The 20,872-nt window shown below is 41.6% G+C and overlaps 1 long non-coding RNA gene across 1 annotated transcript in view; it reads right to left on the minus strand.

Annotated features, from left to right (window-relative positions):
• Positions 1 to 11,987: 11,987 nt before the first annotated feature.
• Positions 11,988 to 20,872, minus strand: part of LOC134350131 (uncharacterized) — a 58,704-nt gene continuing 49,819 nt past the window's right edge. Inside the window, exon 3 of the long non-coding RNA XR_010018827.1 lies at positions 11,988 to 12,051. This is a non-coding gene — a long non-coding RNA (uncharacterized LOC134350131). The remainder of the gene's footprint in view (positions 12,052 to 20,872) is intronic.

The raw sequence follows: 20,872 nt of genomic DNA on the forward strand, positions 1-20,872 counted from the left end.
TCCAATCCATCGTTTCTACTGTGTGTTTTCATCATTTTTCTGTTTTTAATACAAATCTTATTAATTTTTGGTTCTGTACAAACTTTTTGCAATAGATGAATGTTTTAATCCACAGCCTAACCCAGCAGGCTCCCGGAGAAGCTTCATGGAAAGATACTCTTCCCTTGTCCTTGTTTGCAAGTGCAGCTGGTGCATTATGAATAATGAATTGGGCCTCAGGATTAATGCATCTTCACACTGGCTACACCGGGACTCAAATTAAGTTTCTTCACATGAAAGTCCAGCTTTCCATAACAGCAATCACCCCCTTCCATGTTGCTGCTTACCATTCCAGTAAATATTTAATATTGATTGTTGAAGAATGAAGTGTTTTTTGACAAGAAGAACTTAGAGAGAGCAATCTACATACCTTTCAGACCGTGGTGGTGCTGCTTGCTATTTGACAATCCATTTTTAAATGGAAATAAAAGCACTACAGATTATATGAATAATATCTGCTTCATCAACTTTAATCTCATTAAATGTAGGTGAAGACAAGGCCATATCAGAATCAGACAACAAAAAAGAGAAAATCTGCAGATGCTGAAAATCCAAGCAACACACAGGCCAGGCGTCATTGATGGAAAAGAGTAAACACGCTCAATTTTGGTTGTGTTGCACTTTGGCCCCAGTTTTCCTGGTATTTCTGAATCCTTCAAGGCAGACAGAGGGCCCCCAAGGTGTCCTCTATTGATTGGACATAACATTACTGATAGTGCACCTTTGTTCTCACAATTTGGCAAGATCCTGAGCCTGAAAACCCAAGCCACAGTGGTGAAAGAAAAGAAATAATACCCTGGGTCCATAACTGAAACTGGCATTTTCTATGTAAGGGATAATACACCTGTTTGATGAGTCCCTGGAAGGGGTTTCTGACAGAGCTGTGTTCAGTTTAAAACCAGCAGATATTAACACAATATAATAGACAGACATTTCTTAAGTCAGACCTGTTCAGCCACCAACAACCTAATGTGGTTAAGTACTTAATGATAATGGTTTAAAAGTTTAAGGAATTTCTAGAATATACAGAATATTGAATAGGTGGAAATTACTTATGATACAAGTGATGCTGTTTTACCATGAAAGAACCCATTAGTTCCACAAAATTACATCCATTGTCAAGTGTCTCTCAATTGAAAGTTTTGTTTAACCATACACATGTATACTGCCAAATGAAACAGTGTTTCTCTGGACAAAAGTGCACAATACAGTGCATATAGCTCACATACATAGCATATATAGTAAATTAACAAACAATAAAGTGCACTTATAACCCAAGTTAAAAATAAACAGTATAACACTACTGCAAAGATAATGTGCAGTCAAACTGTCAGGAAGAACAGGCAGATGATAGAACAAAATTGCAGCCAGCAGGGTGAGTGGCAGTGCATTAGGGATGCAGAATCAAAGAGGGTAGCAAATACAGTACTCAAAGTGTTATATCTCAATGCACGGAGTATGAAAGATAAGGTGGATGATCTTGTTGCACTTTTTCAGATTGTTGGGTATGATATTGAGGCCATCACTGAATCCTGGCTGAAGGATGGTTGTAGTTGGGAGCCGAATGTCCAAAATTACACATTGTATTGAAGGGATGGGAAGATAGGCAGAGGGTGTTGCGTGGTTCTGCTGGTAAAGTCTGGAATCAAATCATTAGAAAGATGTGACATGGGATTGGAAGATGTTGAATCCTTGAGGGTTGAGTTAAGAAAATGCAAGGGCAAAAGGACCCTGATGGCAGTTATATACTGACCTCCTAACTGTAGTGGGGATGAGGATTAGAGACTACAATGGGAAATAGAAAAGGCGTGTCAAAAGGACAATGTTATGGAAATTCTAACATGCAGGTAGATTAGAAAAGTCAGGTTGGTGATAGCTCTCAAGGGAGCAAACTTGTTGAATGCCTATGAGATGGCTTTTTAGAGCAGTTTGTCACTGAGCCTTCCAGAGGATCAGCTATACTGGATTGGGTGTTATGTAATGAACTGGAGATGATTAGGGAGCTTAAGGTAAAAGAACCCTTAGGAACCGGTGATCACAATATGATTGAGTTCAACTTGAAATTTGATACAAAGAAAGTAAAGTCTGACATCACAGTAATTCAGTGGAGTAAAGAAAATTACAGTGGTATGAGAGAAGAGTTGGCTAAAGTAAGTTGGAAGGAGATGCTGGCAGGGATGACAGCAGAGCAGCAATGGCGTGAGTTTCTGGGGAAAAATGGCAAAGTAGTACAACCATGGCTGACAAGGGAAGTCAAATCCAATGTAAAAGCAAAAGAGAGGGCATACAACAAAGCGAAAATTAGTGGGGAGATAGTGGATTGGGAAGCTTTTACAAACCTACAGAAAGTAACTAAAAGAATCATTAGGAGGGAAAAGGTGAAATATGAAAGCAAGCAATCAAACAATATCAAGGTGGATAGTAAAAGCATTTTTCAGGTATGTAAAAAATAAAAGAGAGATGAGAGTGGATATAGGACCCACAGAAAATGAAGCTGGAGAAATAATAACGGGGTACAAGAAGATGGCAGGTCGTGGTCAGATTATTTCGTATTCTGTTGCTTTGAGGAAGAAGCAGAAGCAGGAGGAGTTGGTAATTGTGGACAAGATTAAGGAAATTGATAAGAAATATGTTATAGTTCCTTCTGAGGAGTTATATAAACAAAGAACTGAACTTCAAATGGAACACAGTTTATTACTCTCGTCCTCGATTGTAAACCAATTAAAGAAAACAAGAAGTGAATTTTATGTACACAGTGACAAAATTGGTAAACTGTTGGCTAATCAATTGAAGACTAAGTATGCTAAATCTCAAATTAATCAGATTTATAACCAAAATGATCGACTAATATTTGATCATGTGGGGATTAATCAAACCTTCTGTGATTTTTACTCTTCCTTATATCAATCAGAGTCTCCTCGAGATTCTAAATATATGAATGATTTTTTAGATAGTTTAGACTTCCCTGAGATTTCACAGGATATGGCTTCTATGTTAGATACTTCTATTACCATGGATGAGATTAAGAATGTTATTTTCTCTATGAATTCGGGGAAAGCTCCTGGCCCTGATGGGTTTACCGTAGAATTTTATAAATGTTTTGCTCCTTCATTAATCCCTTGGCTCTGTAGGGTTTTTGAGGCTTCATTGAAACTTGGTAAACTTCCTGAATCTTTTAATAGAGCGTCAATCTCTTTAATATTAAAGAAGGATAAAGATCCTGCTCAATGTGCATCTTATAGACCAATATCTTTATTAAATGTTGATTCTAAAGTTTTTTCTAAGTTATTAGCAAATAGATTAGAAAAAGTACTTCCCTCTATTATTTCGGAAGACCAAACGGGTTTTATTAGAGGTCGTTACTCTTTTTATAATATTCGTACACTGTTAAATATCGTTTATACTCCCTCACAAAATGTTCCTGAGTGTGTTATCTCTTTAGATGCCGAGAAAGCTTTTGATAGAGTAGAATGGCCTTATTTATTTAAGGTGCTTGAAAGGTTTAATTTCAGCTTGAAATTTATATCCTGGATTAAACTCTTATATTATTCTCCTGTGGCCTCGGTCCGTACTAACTCTTTAAGTTCACCTTTTTTCCCTCTTTTTCGAGGTACTCGACAAGGCTGTCCTCTTAGTCCCTTATTATTTGATATTGCATTAGAACCTCTTGCAATTGCCATTCGAGAATCTCCAAATATTACTGGGATAACTCGGGGCTCAAAGTCCCATAAATTATCACTCTATGCTGATGATTTACTTTTATATATTTCTAATCCTCAAAAATCCATCCCGGCTGTTTTAGAGTTATTAGCACAATTTGGTCTTTTTTCAGGTTATAAATTAAATCTTAGTAAGAGTGAACTCTTTCCGATTAATAAACAACTTCCCTCATATTATAAATTTCCATTTAAATTGATTAATAATTATTTTTCATATCTTGGGATTAAAATTACTTGTAAATACAAAGATTTATTTAAGACTAACTTTTTACCATTAATAGACCATATTATTCAACTTTCATCTAAATGGCTTCCTTTGTATTTAACTTTGATTGGTCGTATTAACGCAGTTAAGATGTTTTTTTTGCCAAAATTTTTATATATATTTCAGGCGTTACCAATCTTTGTTCCAAAATCTTTTTTTGACAAAGTTGACTCTAAAATTTCTTCATTTATTTGGCAGAACAAAAACCCGAGACTGGGTAAAATACATTTGCAGAAAGCTAAGAGAGATGGAGGCTTAGCATTACCTAACTTTAGATTTTATTATTGGGCAATTAATATTCGACATATGAAATTCTGGTTACTGGACCAGGATATACAATCCATTCCTAAATGGGTAGTATTGGAATTACAATCTGTTCAGGGTTTTACACTTGGCTCCATTTTAGGTTCCTCTCTTCCTTTTGATTGGAAACGCCTTAAACAGGTGTCTAACCCGATAGTTAAATATACCTTGCGCATTTGGTTTCAATTCAGAAAATTTTTTGATCTTAATCAATTTGGGTTAGCGATTCCTATATTAGGTAACATATTTTTTCCTCCCTCTTTTACGGATCGTGCTTTTCAAATTTAGAAGACTAAGGGTATTTCACGGTTTTTGGATTTATTTTTAAATGGTTCCCTTATGTCTTTTGAACAATTATCTAATAAATATAACTTATCAAGAATACATTTTTTTAGATATTTACAAGTTAGAAATTTTCTAAGTACTATACTTTCTTCCTTTCCAATGCTCCCTCCTACATACATTTTAGATACTATAATCAATCTTAATCCATGTCAGAAAGGTGCATCGGCTATGATTTATAATATTATTATGAAACTTAGGAAAGCTCCATTTGATAAGATTAGGGTAGATTGGGAACAGGAATTGGGGTTTACCATTTCTGTGGATGACTGGGGGCAGATTTTACAATTAGTCAATACTTCCTCTATCTGTGCTAAACATTCCCTAATTCAATTTAAAGTTGTTCATAGAGCACATATGTCCAAAGATAAGTTAGCGCGCTTTTATTCTCATATTAATCCTTTTTGTGATAGATGTCCGGGGCAGATAGCCTCTTTAACTCATATGTTTTGGTCTTGCCCTACTTTGGAAACTTTTTGGAGAGACATTTTTAATATTATCTCCAAGGTATTGAATATAGATATCTCTCCTCACCCTATTACTGCTATCTTTGGACTACCTAAAATTTCCAGTAATCTCTCCCCTTCAGCCCGTAGAATGATTGCATTTCTTACTTTAATGGCGAAAAGATGTATCTTACAACATTGGAAAGAGCTTAATGCTGCAACTACCTTTTTTTGGTTTTCTCAGACGATATTATGCTTGAACTTGGAGAAAATTAGAAGCAATCTTTATGACTCCTCTTTTAAATTTGAACAGACTTGGAGATCTTTTATTCAATATTTTCATTTAATGTAATATATACCCTTCTTGTTTTTTTTCACTGTTTTTAATGGAGGTCGGGATTGAGGACGTGATTTTAAGTTTAACTCTGTTTGGTTTCAAGTTAGCCCATTGCTTTGCGTTGCTTTTAGTTAGTTGCACGGTGGGTTTTTTTGGGGTTTTTTTTTCTTTTTCTCTATTGATATATATATAAAATTAGTATACTATTATGTTACCTTGGTATATTATGTTTAAATTACATTGTTTGTAGTTTTTTTTGTATTAATATCTTCTGTAATTTTATTATATTTTAACAATGTATTAGTGTCTATATGGCTTACCTTTTTGTATACTTACTTAATAAAAAGATTTAAAAAAAAAGAAGATGGCAGGTGAACTAAACAAGTATTTTGCAACAGTTTTCACCATGGAAGACACTTCTGCTTCTGCTTGGTACTGTGCAAGCACTGCCGGACGGCTGTTATAACGCATAGTTGATGTGGACGGCGTGGGAGTTAAATTGTAAAGCGAGCTTTTTAACTAGATCCCCTTAATCGATTTGATTGAGTCTATCTTTAAAAATATTAATGTCAGAAATACTGCGCGGGTCTGGCAGCGGAAGATTTCACTCTCTTGTTGATCTTGGGTAGAGGGAGTACTGGAGGCAAATCTTATTGAATGAAGGAGTTTCCAATAAGTGAGGTCCAGTTTGCTGTCGAGTTGAACTGACCCTGTGACAAATTTGGATGTTTGATGGAGTGATGTTGTGAACTTCTTTGAAAATGAAAATTAACCGTAGTTTAACACGTTGGTTTTCAACTGGTTCCCTTTGAAGGTTAGAGAGCATGTTGGTGACACTGGATTTTCGCTGTAATCATTTAACACAAAGCGAGCAGCATGGCGTTGGATTTTTTTGACGGACTTCTTATTGTCAGCTTGATGGGGATCCCATATGGCCGCGCAATACTCAAACTTTGGACGGACGAGTGTCTTACAAGCCAGGGGTCCCCAACCTTTTTTGCACTGCGGACTGGTTTAATATTGACAATATTCTTGCGGACCGGCCAACCTGGGGGGCGGGGGGGGAGGTGGGGGGAGTGTTTGTTCAAGTAGGGTTAAACTCACCTCAACATGTCTTTTACAGTTAGGGTTGCCAACTTTCTCACTCCCAAATAAGGGACAAAAGTAGCAGTCAAATCCCGGGACACTGTACCCCAGGAAAGACTACCATGACCATGAAGCCTTGCGGGGGCACCTGTGTGCGCATGCGTGTACGTGCCGATTTTTTCCCCCACAAATCGTTTTTGCCTTCATCTTCCCAACTATACTGTACATACATTATTTCTACTTTATATAGGCTGTGTATTTATCACATCATTCCTGCTTTTACTATGTTAGTGTTATTTATTTTTGGTTTTATGTGTTATTTGGTATGACTTGTTAGGTTATTTCTTGGGTCTGGGAATGCTCAAAAATGTTTCCCATATAAATTAATGGTGATTGCTTCTTTGCCTCACGCCATTTCGGCATGAAAGGTTTCATAGGAACGCTCTACCTTAGTGGGGGAAATATGGGACAAACCAAGTTCGCCCAATATACGGGATGTCCTGGCAAATACAGGACAGTTGGCAACCCTATGTTCAAGTTGAACAGTGCATGACAGGGAATGAGGAAAGGTGCAGCTGACTCATATCGTTTCTTCACGGCCCGGTAGCACATGCTTTGCTGCCCGATGGTTGGGGACCGCTGAATAAGCCATGTCCTTGACGGATTTATGACATGAGTGGAGATTTCTTCTCAGGATACCCAGCATTTTATTTGCTTTGGCTGAAATCTGATTGATGTGGCATGCCCAGTTAAGATCCTTGCTAATTTCAACACCAAGATATGGGTGGTGGGTATCTGTCTCAAGAATCTGTCCATTCATGTCATATGTCGTGTTGATTGGTTCAACTTTGTGACTGACATACATGGCATAACATTTAGATGAGCGGAAGGACATTTGCCATTGAGACTCCCATTGACATAATGAATCAATATCGTTTTGCAGCAGCTGAATATCTTGGTCATTTTTTATCTCATGGTAGATTATGCAGTCATCTGCAAAAAGTCTGACTTTGGACTTGACTCTATTTGGCAAGTCGTTGATGTAAATGAGAAAAAGTAAGGCCCCAACACGGTCCCCTGGGGCACTTCGGATGTTACTGGAGATTCAGGGGACTCTGCCCCCTCAAGAAGCACACATTGCTGTCTGTTGGTAAGAAACATGTTTAACCAATGTAGAAGGCTTTTGTTAATGCCCTCATGTTCAAGCTCACGTAGCAATCTCTGGTGCGGGACGGTGTCAAATGCCTTACTGAAGTCGAGTATGATCAAGTCTGCTTGGTTTCTATTGGCAAGGATCTTTGCTAAGTCATTGATCAACCCTGCAAGTTGCATGTCACAAGATCTGCCCTGACCGGAATCCATGTTAATGGTGAGTAAGAGCATTGTGTCTGTCTAGATGGTCCATAATGTGACGGTGAATAATATATTCAAGAATTTTACAAGGGATGGAAGTGAGTGAAACTGGTCTGTAATTTCCCAATGTCAAAGACACTGGCATTGAAAGGTGTGAGGGAAGAGAAGTGCAGTTACTATTACAAGGGAGAAGGTGCTCAAAAGCAGAAAGACCAAAGGGTATACAAGTCACCCAGGCCAGAAGAACTGCACCCTAGAGTTCTAAAAGAGGTAGTGTTAGAGATTGTGGAGGTATTAGTAATGATCTTTCAAAAATCATTGGACTCTGGCATGGTTCCAGAGGACTGGAAAATTGCAAGCATAACTCCACTCTTAAGAAAGGAGGGAGGCAGCAGAAGGAAATTATAGACCAGATAGCCTGACCTCAGTGGTCGGGAAGGTAGGATGAGGTTTTGGAGTATCTGGTGACACAGGACAAGATAGGACAAAATCAGCATGGTTTCCTTAAAGAAAAATCTTGCCTGACGAAACTGTTGGAATGCTTTGAGGAGATTACAAGTAGGATAGATAAAGGGGATGCTATGGATGTTGTATATTTGGATTTTCAGAAGGCCTTTGACAAGGTGCAACACATGAGGCTGCTTACAAAGTTAAGAGGCCATGGTATTATAGGAAAGTTACTGGTATGCTATGTTCCCTCTAAGCTGTGCGTTTGTGCACGTGCACACACGTTTTTCAATCGGCGCACAAAGGAAATTAATGTGTGCACAAAAGGTTAGTTACCTAAAATAATGTAGTAATTATTAATCATACTTATTGAAAATAATCTTTTAGCTAAATGTTTCTGTTAACTAGTTAGTCGGTTTTTCAAATACCTCAATGCACGTCACTAATTTACGTCACCTCACCTTTCCTGTTCCGGTTTGTACAGCTGCATCATGGCAGCAGCCACCTTTGGTGGACAGTGTTCATATTGTAAAGTTTACAAAGATTTGTTTCAAATCTTGTAGATAGCTTACTAAGTTTTTATTGAAAAAGATCAGTCAAATGACCCTGTGGCTAAATACTGTCACAAGAAATTGATAAACATCACATAAAAAGTAGCTTTACAGGTTTTAAGTGATGTCTTTGATGAACTGGCTGCAGTGTGCAAGATTCTGCAAAAGAGTGGCCTGACACTGATTGATTCACTTCATTTTGCGCGAGACAAAATTAACAAGATAAGAAAGCAGTATCTGGGAGACAATATTTCGTGGAGTGACAAAGTTAAAGTTTTGCTAAGCCAGCAATGTGAAGAAAACGTCACAGTAGATAACAAGTTCACTGTTGACTTTTATAAATAGTCTTTGTGTTCATTTAGAAGAAAGGTTTCCTGAAGATGAGGTACAAGAATGGTCAGCTTTTGATTTCTCCGCAATTGCAGATTGTGACTTCACATTTGGCGATGAACAAGTTAATGCCTTATATCTAAAATATCATGATTTTCTAGCTGAAAATACTGTAATAGTTAGTTTAATGATTTCAAATTTTCCATGCAAGAAAAAATTAAATCCAAACTGATTTCAAACTTTGCTCAAATGGTGGCATTTGTACTTCAAGATGAACAGTTTTGCAACCTTGCACAGTTGATGGACATTGGGGGAACCTTTCTTGCGTCTAGTGCGGACTGTGAGCAAGGTTTTAGCCTAATGAATCAGCTCAAAAACAAGCTGAGAAACCATTCAGGTGAATGTCATTTGGATATGTTAATGAGAATCACAAGTTATCAATTGGATAAAAGTTCTATTAGTCTTGATAGAGTTTACAAAGAATGGGTAAATGCCAAAGACAGGAGAGAGAAAAAAATAACTGAGTGACTTAAATACGTATGTTATTTTGTTGTTATTCTGTGCAGTTTTGTGTCAAATATTTTGTAAACCTACATAAACTGTGCCATGTGTGCATTCAGTGCACACATACTTTTGTCACAGGAAAAAAATTTGCACAACGTAAGATTTTTGCGCACACTGACTACTAAAAATTAGAGGGAACAATGCTGGCATGGTTAGAGCATTGGCTGATTGGTAGGAGGCAGTGAACAACAGGAATTCTGCAGATGCTGGAAATTCAAGCAACACACATCAAAGTTGCTGGTGAACGCAGCAGGCCAGGCAGCATCTATAGGAAGAGGCGCAGTCGACGTTTCAGGCCGAGACCCTTCGTCAGGTAGGAGGCAGTGAGTGGGAACAAAAGGATCCTTTTCTGGCTGGCTGCCAGAGACTAGTGGTGTTCTGCAGGGGTTGTTGTTGAGACTGCTTCTTGTTATGTTGTATATCAATGATTTAGATGATGGAATAGATGGCTTTGTTGCCACGTTTGCAGATGATACAAAGGTTAGTGGAGGGGCAGGTAGGGCTGAGGAAGCAGGTAGGCTGCTGAAGGACTTAGACAGATTAGAAAAATGGGCAAGAAAGTGGCAAATGAAATAAAGTGTTGGAAAATGGTCATGCACTTCGGTAGAAGAAATAATAGTGCAGGCTATTTTCTAAACGGGGAGAAAATCTAAAAATCTGAAATGCAGAGAGTCTTAAGAGTCCTTGTGCAGAATATCCTAAAGATCAAATTGCAGGTTGAGTCAGTGGTGAGGAAGGCAAGTGCAATGTTATCATTCATTTCAAGAGGTCTAGGATACAAGAGCAGAGATGAGATGCTGAGACTTTATAAGATGTTGATGAGGCCTCACCTTGAGTATTGTGGACAGTTTTGGGCCCCTCATCTTAGAAAAGATGTGCTGGCATTGGAGAGGGCCCAGAGAATGTTCACAAGGATAATTCCAGGAATGTAAGAGTTACCATATGAAGAATGTTTGATGGCTCTGGGTCTGTACTCGCTGGAATTGAGAAGGATGAAGTGGGATCTCATTGAAACCTTTTGAATGTTGAAAGGCCTAGACAGACTAGATGTGGAATGGGTGTTTCCCATAGTGGGGGAGTCTAGGACAAGAGGGTACAACCTCAGGATAGGGGAGCATCCATTTAAAACAGAGATATGGAGAAATTTCTTTACCCAGAGGAGAGTGAATTTGTGGATTTTGTTACACAGCAGCTGTGGAGACCAGGTGTTGGGTATATTTAAAGCAAAGATTGATAGGTTCTTGATTGGCCATAGCATCAAAGGTTACTGGGAGAAGGCTGGGGAGTGTGGCTCAGGAAGGAAAAAGAAAGGATCAGCCATCTCCTTCTTTGAGAATTGAAATCCAAATGATTGAATTGCGGAGCAGACTCGATGGGTTAAAACCGGCTTAATTCTGTTCCTATGTCTTATGGTCTTATGGTCTATGAGCACTTCCTGTGTGATGAGAGCTGGGTGGTGGCAGAGAATTCAATAGTCTTATGTCCTGGGAGAAAGAACCCGTTTCTCATCCTGCCAGTTCTTGTCCTAACCTTACGGTGCCTCACACTTGACGGTGTAGTGGCGGGAGGGGGTGGTCAAAGAGATTGTTGGACGGATGGGTATGCAGCACTCCTACTAAATATCTCTAATGGGTGGAAGAGAGACCTCGACGATCCTCTCAATAGTCCTCACAATCCTTTGTAAGGACTTGTGTTCAGATGCCTTGCAATTCCCGTACAAGATGGTGATGCTGCTGGACAGGACACTCTCAATGGTGTTCCTGTAAAAATTTTTTAGACTGGGGGGGTGTGGGGAAGCCTCACTCACCTCAATCCCCTCAGGAAGTGGAAATACTGCTGTAGTTTCTTGGTTTCTTGACCAAACAGGTGGTGTTGAAGGGCCAGGTGAGACAGTCGTTTCGCTGCACTCCCAGAAATTTGTGCTCCTAACTCTCTCCACGGAGGAGCCATGTATGTGCAGTGAGGAGTGGTTAACTGCACCTTCCTAAAGTCCACCATCATCTTTTTGATCTTGTCCACATTGAGACTTAAGTTGTTGTTCTCACACCATTCTTCCAACTGCCCTTCCTCCTCTCTGTACTCTGACTTGTCGTTGTTGTTGACAAGACCAACCACTGCTATGTCATCAGCGAACTTGATCTAGCAGTGTAGTCTTATTGGAATTTCCAGATATTGTAACTGCATCCAAAAAATTCTTCCGTGATTCTTCTGCCATTTTCGGTCTTTCCACTCGGAATATGGGGCCATTTTTTACAATCCCACAATGTAACTGAGGGAGAGGAAGCAGGTAGGGATTAGCAGATAAAAATGGAGTGTGATTCACACTCTGGAACATTTATACATCAGATGGCACCCTCAACGTATCATGGCTGGAGACTTCTGCTTCCAATTTTCCCATCTTGGAAAAAGGTGGCTAGTGAATTTAGCCTGGTTCCAGATGGGAAGCAGCTGAATTTCAGAAAGACCTCTGTATCTCACCTCGTATCACACTCCCCTACATTCTTTTTGCTTTTCAGTAAGCATCTCCTTCTTTGAGAATTGAAAACCAAATGATTTCAAGCTTGAGTACCTCACAACTTTTATATTGAGTCCTAGACCTTGTTCCTCACTGCGACTTACCGAGGAGTCTTTCCTCCTGGTACATCCTGGCCCTTGTTACCGAACACCCTTCACCTCCCTGCCTTTCCTCTCACTTCCAGCCCTCTGTGCCCTCTGCACATTCTCCCGTCACACTGCACCTTGAGAAGAATGGAGCACTCCTGTTCTGAAGGTGAAGTCAGCATGTATTTCTTAACCTGCTAACTTTACACACTTGGAGAAGCCTGAAAAAACTCTCTTCAAGCCAACATCCTGAAGAGCATTTAAAACCCACAGGTTATTGACTATTCACTTTCAATGGCCCCTCATACAGATGGCATTAGCTGTAATCTGGCAATGCTGGTGTAAAATAAGCGCTGCAGACAGCATCAAGTGTCATGGTAACACACCTCCCTATATTACTTGAATAACAAATATTTATGTCCACACGGATTCAACTTGATACCAATACTGCCCAACCAACAAACAATACACAAGTTATTTTGTGACTAATAGCATTTCTGAGTCCAAAATGATTGTGGCAGAACTTCAATGTGAACCATCCTCAATATACCCCACATGTTCTGTGACTTCCTCTGTAAGTGGCCAGTTAATGTGTAGTTCCCACTAAATGATTCTATTTTCTTCTCCTCACCTGATCAGCAGATGACTCAATGACCGACTGCATAAATGTCCAGTGACGTTTCTTGTTTAGAAGGCAGATAAAGGATCTGACCCGATTTCACCTTCCCTTCCTGTGGGGAAGACACCTGGTCACATGATCTCGGTCCACAATTGCACAGTCAAGATCAAAGATATGACATGGAATGTATGAGGCACATAACTCATTGTGACACATTGGTCTAGAAAATCAATTCCATCGAGTGTGCTGTTACGTGCTGGTTATTGAACTGAAGTGCAAACAATTGTTGATGATGATCAGGTTTCGTGGTATGTTCAACAAAATGTGTTTTCAAATTCCATCCTTCTGTGTGAACATTGTGTCAGTGTATAAAAGGTATTTTATGTGCAACAGTAACATTGGTTGCCATGCAGCACACATTTGACAATGTGGGCGATTAACAGGAAAGCAAGCCCAGAGGGGCTCAAGCCCACTGAGTGATCTTGGAAGGAATAAACCTTACCTGAATCATTTTTTGGAAATCCAATCACCAAATCAGCCATCTAATATCACCTCTGTCACCTGTTTCCAACTCAGTGTCAGAGCCAATTTATCATCTTTCCCTTGATCCCATGCCCCTAACCTTTTGGACCAGTCACACATATGGGAATTATCCAAGTAAGCCACATCTTCTGCCTGCTTCTGTTAATAAAGTTTGCTTCCTCTCCAAAAAATCAAGTTTGTCAGCCAAGATTTCATTAGCTTTCTCAAACTAGTCCCTACCTTTCCTCCTGATCATTAACCCTGTCTTTCAGAATTTTTTCTAATGACTTTCCTACTTTTGATGTTAGTTTTATAAATAGGAAGGCTTTTCCCTGCAGCCTTTTTTGAACAGGGGGAATTGTATGTGCTGTCATCCAGTCATCTATTCACTCTCTTGTGGCCAATGAAGATTTCAAAATCTCAGCCGGAGCCTCAGCTATCTCTTCCCTTTTCTCCTGCAGCAGACTGAGATGAATCTCACCTGTTCCTGGAGATTAATCCACCTTTACGCTTGCTAAGACATCAAGTACCTCCTCTTTATTTATGGAGACCTGCCTTAGAATTGTACCTTCATCTTCACTGAATCCTCCAATTACAAAGGCAAAGTTCAAGGCCTTCTTGAACATTTTTTGTGAAATATGAATTCACGACTAAAGAGATTGCAATTAATAGGAGTTATTTAAATGGAAAAGGCTTGATAATTACAAACATGATTTTTCAATGCATGGACTGAGTTCTGGAACAATCTTTTCAGTGGAGTTTCAATCTAAATGAACCAACAAACACAAAAAAAACTTGGATAAACTTTGTGGTGTTAGAAGACTCTTGTTAATCTTTTTCCCTGTCTCTGTCTTTATGGCTGACTCTATCAAGCCTTCAGTTTCTGTTATCCTTCAGCAGCTGATGGAGCAACATCACTGCCATCTCCAATGTCTGGAAGTCAATGGTAGCCTTCAATTATTTGTTAGATTCTTAATATCTCTTCAATGTGTGGCAAAGATACTGAAATAAATGGTTCGATATGAATATTGTTGCTGAAGGACCTGGGAGTACAAGTGCACGGTTCCCTTAAAGTGACATCACAGTTAGACGTAGTGAAAAGGTCTTTTGTCATGCTGGCCTTCTTCAGGCAGGGCACTAAGTATAGAAGTTGGATTTTGTGTTGCACTTGCACAAGATGCTGATGAGGCTGCATTTGGATTTGAACTGTTGTGCTCATTTTTGGCCACCCTGTATAACAAAGATGCCATCAGCTGAAAAGACTGCAGAGGAGATTTACAAAGATGTTGCCGGGAATCAAGGGACTTAGTTATGGAGAGGTTGAGTAGATATGGGCTTTTTTCATTGAAGTGCAGGAAAGTTAGGTGTGATCTTATAGAAGTGTTTAAAGACATTAAGGTGGATCATTAGGGTTGATTATGCATAGTCTTTTTTCCAGAGTTGTGGAATCATGCATTAGAGCACATAGGTTTAAAGTGGGAGAGGAGAGATTTAAGTGGAATCTGAGGGGCAACATTTTCACTCATGGGGAGGTCAAAAATGGAATGATCTGCCAGAAAAAATGGTTGAGGCAGATACATTGAAAACATTTTAAAGGCACTTGTACAGATACAATGGATAGCATAGGTTTTGAGGGATATGGGCCAAGTGCAGGCAAATGGGACAAGAGTAGGGTCTCCTTAATTTCATTAGGCAGAATTCACCCAGACTGTTAAGGGTTAAGTGCACCGTGTGTGTTTCGTGTAACATTGTACATTATTACATTTTGGAGGTGTTTTTTTTCCTTATATTTGTTTGCTTTGGTAATAAAGTGTACATTAGAAGTAATTACATGCATGTCGATTTCCGTTGACGCTGCCTCATTGGTGACCCCGACGCTTCTCTGGATGATTCTGGAGTGATTCTGCTCACTTTACGGTAATGACTGCAAATACTTTTGCTCTCAAGCTCCCAGAATTCTGGCAGGAACACGCCGCCGTTTGGATTTGCTCAAACAGAGGCCCAGTTCGCAGTGCGGAGAATCTCGCAAAACGACACAGAGTATTTTACGTTGTCACTGCGTTATTCAGCCCTTCGGCGATGAGCACCCTTCAGCACGCCCTGGAAGTTGGCAGGTATGAGACTCTTAAGCAACTCCTTCTAGAGACTTTCAAACTTTCTGAGTCTGAACGCGCCCATCGACTCCTCTCACTGCCCGGCTTAGGCTACTCCAAGCTGTCGCAGTTGATGGACCACATGTTGTCCCTCCTTGGTGGACATCAGCCATGTTTCATCTTCAGAGAGCTTTTCCTGCAACGACTGCCAGGTGAGGTGCAGTTGGTTCTGGCTGGCTCTCCCCTCAAAGACCTCTGGGCTCTACTGAAGAGGCTGACAAGGTGTTTTCCATCACCAAGAAGGCCTGTGCGATCGTGCGGCTGGACAGCAATCGCTGCAGCTCAATGATGCTCTAACACCTTGTGTTTCTACCACGCGAGGTTTGGGCTGAGAGCTAAGAATTGCTGCCCATCCTGCAGCTTCAAGAAGTCAGGAAACAGAACAGCCGGTGCCTGTTAGCTGCTATGGGCATCGGCAGGTCAGGCAGTTTGTTGTTTGTTTCAGACTCAGTTTCCTCTGTGACATGGGCACTCAGGTGAGCATCCTGCGCACGTCTAAATTGGACATACGAACTGGGGAATATGGACCGTCTCTTGAGGTTGCAAGTGGCAGCACTACCTGGACTTCTGGTAAGTGTGAGATGGCATTGTGCTTCGGAGGGCAGAAGTTCCACTGGAATTTTGATTTGGCGGCATTATCTACACCCCTGCTGAGGGCCGACTTCCTCTGTGCCAACAGCCTTCTAGTTGATGTCCAGAACTGGCGCCTTGTCAACGCAGAGACCTTCTACTCCATTTCCAGGACACTCAGCGGCACCAGAACTTCGAAATTCTCCAGCGCCCTTTCCGCCTCCGACGACTTCCTCCACCTCCTTGTTAAGTTCCCCGACCTGACCGAGGCCACCTTCTCCTCCTCCACCGCTAAACATGAGGTGAAGCACCATATCCTCACCACTGGCCTGCTTGTTCATGCCCACACCAGGTGCCTCGACCTGGAGAAGCCAGCTGCCGCCAAGGCTGAGTTTGACACAATGGAGTGCCTTGGCATCGTCAGGTGGTCCAGTAGTCCATGGGCTCCCTCTCTCCTTGGCATCGCCTTGAGCTTCCTCTCACCATGAGGTTCCTCTCACCTTGGCATCGTCAGGTGGTCCAGTAGTCCATGGGCTTCCTCTCTCTGCATTGTGCAAAAACCAGGGGGTGGGTGGCGTCCATGTGGCGATTACTGCTGCCTCATTGACGCCATGACCCCTGACCGATCACAATCCCACGCATCCAGGACTTCTCTGCCCACCTGGCAGGGAATATTATTTTCTCGAAGGTGGACCTCATTCACGGTTATCACCAGGTCCCTGTCCACCCAAGTGACATTCCTAAGACCACTGTTATTACACCGTTTGGTTTGTTTGAGTTCCTTCGAATGCCATTTGTGCCGAAGAATGTGGCCCAGACCTTTCAGCACCTCATGGACAGTGTTCTCAAGGATTTGCCTTTCCCGTTTGTTTACCTTGATGACATTATGGTAGACAGCTCTTCGAGGGACAAAGGTCTCTTACACTTGATAATCCTTTTTGAATGCCTTAGTCAGCACAGAATTATCATCAACCCGGCAAAGTGCCAGTTTGGACTGACCGTGGTCAATTTCCTCAGACACCATGTCGATGCAGCAGGGGCAGTTCCCTGCCTGCCAGCTCAAGTTGAGGCCTTTAAGTGCTTCCCTCAGCCAGTCACCGTTATGGCCCTGCAGGAGCTTTTGGGCATGGTGAACTTTTAACACAGTTTTGTCCCCAAAGTGGATCAGCTCATGCACCCCCTCTATGAGGCCCTTAAGGGCAAAGCTGCCAAGCACGTCATGGACTGGGCAGAGGAGAGGTCCAAGACATTCATGGACACTAAACAGGCATTATCTAACACAATGCTGCTGGCACATCTCCTCCAGACACACCGATCGCTCTCACCACGGACCTGTCGGATTGCATGGTCGGCGCATTGCATAAGCAGTTGGTCGATGGCATTTGGCAGCCTCTCTCCTTTTTTAGCCTTCAGTTTCGTCCCTGTGAGTGCAAGTACTGCACGTTCAACCATAAGCTTGGCAGTGCGACATTTTCGTTTTCTCCTAGAGCGCCGTTCATTAACAACTTTTGTGGATCTTAAGCCTCTAACATTCACCATGGCTAAGGACTCTGAACCTTGGTCTGCTCAACAGCAGCACCGTCTTCCTTTTATTTCAGAGTTCACCACGGACATCCAGCATGTCACAGGGATGCACAACCTTGTGGCTGACTGCCTTTCCTGGTCCTTCACTGGTGCTGTCCATTTGGGCGTGGACTACGCTCAGATGGCGGCAGACCAGGTTTCGGACCCGAGCGAGCAGGCGCTGCGTTCCGTGGACACAGGGTTGAAACTGGTGGACATTGCTTTCAACGACAGTGGTGTTTCACTTCTGTGTGATGTGTCAACGGGGCGACCCAGGCTGGTTGTGCCAGTGAGCTGGTGGGGGCACGTCTTCGATGCAGTCATAGGGCATCGCAGAAACTGGTGACGGAAAGGTTTGTGTGGCACGAGCTTAAGAAGGATGTCAGGGACTGGGCTAGTGCTTGTTTGGCGTATCAACTTGCAAAGGTGCTTTGAAACGCCAAGGCTCCTTTGGCTCCTTTTGCTGTCAAGTGGCATTTCGACCACGTGATTGTGGGTTTTGTTGGCCTGTTGCCCCTGTCCTGTGGGTTTACTCACCTCCTCACCATCATTGATAGGACCGCAGGCTGGCCAGAGGCAGTGCCGCTGTCATCCATTTCAGCTGCGGAGGTGGTGCGAGCATTCGTTGGGTCATTGATTGCTTAGTTCGGCATCCCGTCAGATACCACTTCAGACCGAAGGACGCAGCTTATGTCCAAGCTTTGGTGTGCAGTTGCCCATGATCTGGGGGGGTCAAACTGAACCAGACCACAGCTCATCACCCTCAGGCCAGCGGTCTGTTCGAGCAGTTCCACCATTCAATGAAAGCCGCTCTCCGTGTATACCTCATTGACGATTGTTGGGTGGACAGACTGCCGTGGGTCATGTTTGGCCTGTTGGAAGTGGGGGATAAGTTTTTTACGCTGGACTTTGGAGATATCCCGGACAGTGTTTCTGTGGATCGTCTCAAGCCTGCCCATTTGGACCTGGACTCTCCAGTGGAAATGGCACAGCCCCTGCGGAGCGGCCAGCCGCCCACCTCTAGACCTTCTGACATCGACTGTTCTTCCTCCCCGGCACCTGCCCCGTGAAGGCAGGAGTAGGTTTGGCTGGCTTTTGCGGGCCCCTGCTCATTTGACATTGTGAATTCTTGGGGGGGTTTCGGCTGTAGGGGCTCCTTAATTTCATTAGAGAGAATTCACTCAGACTGCTAAAGGTTAAGTTCACCGTGTATGTTACATGCTACGTTGTACGTTATTACATTTTGAGGTGGGGCTTTTTCTTATATGTACGATATCGCCATTTCGACTGAGGGTGGGATAAATTGTATGTTAAAAGTAATTACACTAGTTTCGATTTTTGTCGACACTCCTAGCTTCGATGGGAATCTGGGTGGGTATGGATCAATTGGACCAAAGCACTTTTCCTTGCTGTATGACTCTATGGCTCTACTTGGGTTCGGGAAATAGAACGTATCTAAAGCATGCAAAACAATCCAACAGCTGTCTCTGCTGGGATGATGAATTGGATTGCTACCTTACAGAAATCAGAGCTTCTGGCTACTTTTGAAGAAGATTTTAGGAGAGCGTGGTGTGTTAAAGATCTAGAACCTTGAGTGTACTTCTCATTTTCATAGAGAAGTCCAGAATACAAAACTACTGCAGACAGCTATAGTAATGATAGTCAGATTATCACCAATATACATCATAGTGTATAAGGCTGAGATGCCGCTGATAAATGCAGTTTGTGCTATCAAATCTACTATGAAAGTAATATGAGGTGTTCAACAATTTAGTCTTTAGTTCTGAACAGTTTATAGCGATGTTAAAGTTCTACTCCCAAGGTAGAACAATGTTTCAAATTGTTAATGTATCAAGGCACACTAATAAAGTCCTTTGAGATGTTTTATTGCATTAAGGTGTTATGTTAACGTACAGTACCTTCAGAAAATTTGTTTCATCCATAAATTCAATTGTGTGTTTCAAATCTCAGTACTGCTTCTTTAAAAAATGCTCTAGGCATTTAAATGTGACTGATTGTGAAATTTTAAAACAAAGATATTGCTCAGTTGGCAGACAATATCGGTCACTTTGCATTGTGGTAACGGGCAAGTAGGGTCTGATGTGAGTTGTGATGTTTTTGCTTATCCTGGAGCCCCAGGAAAATGAATGCCTTGTTAAAAATTTATTACCTTTATCATACTACCACACTGTTAGTCACTACTATTGATTTCGTTACAAATGCTAAGTTTTTTAGGTGTTTTTGAGACTTTGGGGATATAAATATTAGTGGTCTAAACAATGAAGTTCAGAATAAAATTTTCAAATCTGTTTGTTCATAAAGTTTGGAAACATGATATAAACCGTGAAGAAGCTGTAAGAGTGCATTGGTAAGCCAGCAGAATGGGAGGCTAAATCCAATGTATGGAGAAGTATGAAATGGTACACCTCCATAGAAAGATTAACTCTGCATTGGGTTACCCAAAAATGGGGAAATTGTTCCAAAAAAAGTGTGACGTTGTGGTAATGTGACACACATTTCAAGATAAATGCTGCAATGCAGCTTGCAGATCCTAATGGCAGCACAACAAGCCCAGTGTAGCTGCTGGCACTTTGCTGGACTGCATTCCCACCAGGGCTTCGCCAGCGGCACAATATCACTGCAATGGAGGTGTGAGGGGCTGCAGCTGGTAGACCTAATCAAGGGCATTAACGTACTTACAGTAAGCTACATGCCAGTACAGAAGTTCTGTCCTTCAGGACGGGAGATGGCAATGCAGTCAGGTAGCTACAAGAATATCCTGGCAGGCGGAAGTGACTCAAATTGCTTCCTTCAGAGAGAATCTCTGCTCAAGCAATTTGGTAACCTTACAAGAAGTGGGCAGATGCAATTGATGAGCAAGTGTTTGACTAATCAAGCAGCAATATGGCATCAATGAACATGTCTCTTCTTTTGAAGGAAGACAAAAGTACCTCCACTCTCACACCTCTTCATCTGGAGAAGAATCTTACTCAGATAGCACAGGATGAAGAGGAGTGACAACCCTAGAGACCAGGCATCTGTGATTTGGGGCCTCTCTGTCA

This window comes from Mobula hypostoma, chromosome 8, assembly GCF_963921235.1.
Source record: "Mobula hypostoma chromosome 8, sMobHyp1.1, whole genome shotgun sequence".
NCBI classification, from domain to species: Eukaryota; Metazoa; Chordata; class Chondrichthyes; order Myliobatiformes; family Myliobatidae; genus Mobula; species Mobula hypostoma.